The sequence below is a fragment of the Gossypium raimondii genome, chromosome 1 (genome assembly GCF_025698545.1).
Source record: "Gossypium raimondii isolate GPD5lz chromosome 1, ASM2569854v1, whole genome shotgun sequence".
Classification (NCBI taxonomy): Eukaryota; Viridiplantae; Streptophyta; class Magnoliopsida; order Malvales; family Malvaceae; genus Gossypium; species Gossypium raimondii.
This window is the reverse complement of record NC_068565.1, coordinates 21721226-21722913: the sequence shown is the minus strand read 5'-3', so window position 1 is coordinate 21722913 and position 1688 is coordinate 21721226. Positions and strand designations below refer to the sequence as shown.

At 34.7% G+C, this 1688-nt stretch overlaps 1 pseudogene; it reads left to right on the top strand.

Annotated features, from left to right (window-relative positions):
- Nucleotides 1-210: 210 nt before the first annotated feature.
- Nucleotides 211-309, top strand: LOC128032822 (small nucleolar RNA R71; annotated as a pseudogene).
- Nucleotides 310-1688: the final 1379 nt, after the last annotated feature.

Below are 1688 nucleotides of genomic sequence, written 5' to 3'. Positions count from 1 at the left end.
TGGACAGCCTTTATCGTAGATGGTCTCCAGCTATAAGTGTGTTGTTCAATTGGCCACTGGCAGGAGGAGTCCATCGCCATATTTTCTATTAATTTGTACGCATCCTCGTATGTTCAATTTATTAAGACACCTCCTGCAGTTCCATTTAATCCTAACCTTGCATGTACATCTAACCAGCTGTAGAAAATTTGCAATCGTAACCACTCAGGCAATCCATGATGTGGGCATTAAGCTCTTAGAACGCTCCCAAGCTTTGTGAAAACTCTCTCCATCTAATTGTTTGAACATAGAAAATTCCCTTTTTAGTTGGACCGTCTTACTAATGGGGAAAAACTTTTGTAAGAACTTTCCTCCAAGTTTGTCTCATGTCATGATGGATCCTAGTGTCTACGAATCTAACCAAGAAAAGGCATTATCAATTAATGAAAAGGGTAAAAACCGAAGATGAATAGAATCATCGGTGACCCCGTTATATTTGAAAGTGTCACAAAGCTGGAGGAACCGTTTAAAATGCTAACTTAGATTTTCTATTTTCGTTCCTCGAAATTGAAAATTATTTTGGATCATCTTGATCATCGCTGCCTTGATCTCAAAGTTATTGGGCATGATGGTTGGCCTCATTATACTCCCTTGAACCATATTCCATAAAAGTTCTTTCATTATGCGCCATATTAATGTTTGCGGGTATTTGTGGTGGTGGTGGTGGATCTTCTAAGTTTCTATTGTTAGTTTTGTCGAACAATGGATTTTCATGAGGTACATTGCCCACAACAAGTGGTGGATTCTACATCTGTTGCTATTGTTGTTGTTGTTGATAATTCATGCGTATTATTCTTTTTGGATTTATGGCTGGCTCTATAGATGTTCCTCTACTATGAGTCATACAATAAACCTAAATAGAAGAAATTGGTAAAAATAAGAAAATAAAATCATACCTATAATTTAAGAATTTCCTAATTATTCTATCAATATGCAAAAATTAAAATTAAATTAGTGACGTTGCCTCCTAGCAACGATGCCAATAACTTGACAACCTCCAGACGTATCAGGTTGTAATATAGTTACAACAGAGTAGATGATTACTCTGAGAATCATACCCAAAAGAGGGAGCATTAAATTAATTCTAACCTATGCATAAATAAATCTAATTAGCACTTTAGATTAGTTATATTACGATTAAAGTAGAAGAAAGGTTTTTAGGATTCTTAATAATAATAATAATGATAATAATATATCAAGAAATCAGATAGTAAATTTATCAAATTTGAGAATGGTTGATTAGCTTGCTTTGATAATCATAATCAACTGTCACTTCAGGTTTTCTTGTTCAATCAACTAGTTGATATCCTAGCAGGATCTTTCAATCTTCCATTAGAATAATGAGTCGACAAAAACGACTTATCTCTCGACCTCACAGTCCAAACCAGTTCAGTGTTAAGGTGTTCACGGACAAGCCATACCAATTTTGGATTAATTTCCACCTTAATGATTTCCTAGGGTCGTCAGGCCTAGGGTTTAAGTTCTTTCTTTCCTGCACAATTGATCCGCTAAGAGAACCCTCTAAAACAGATAATTAATCATACCTCCACTCTCTAATCCCCCACATGAGGATTAGTTCGTCTTGGATCTTATAAACAATATAAATTTGATATAAAGATTAGACATTAATAATGATTCAATAGTATAAA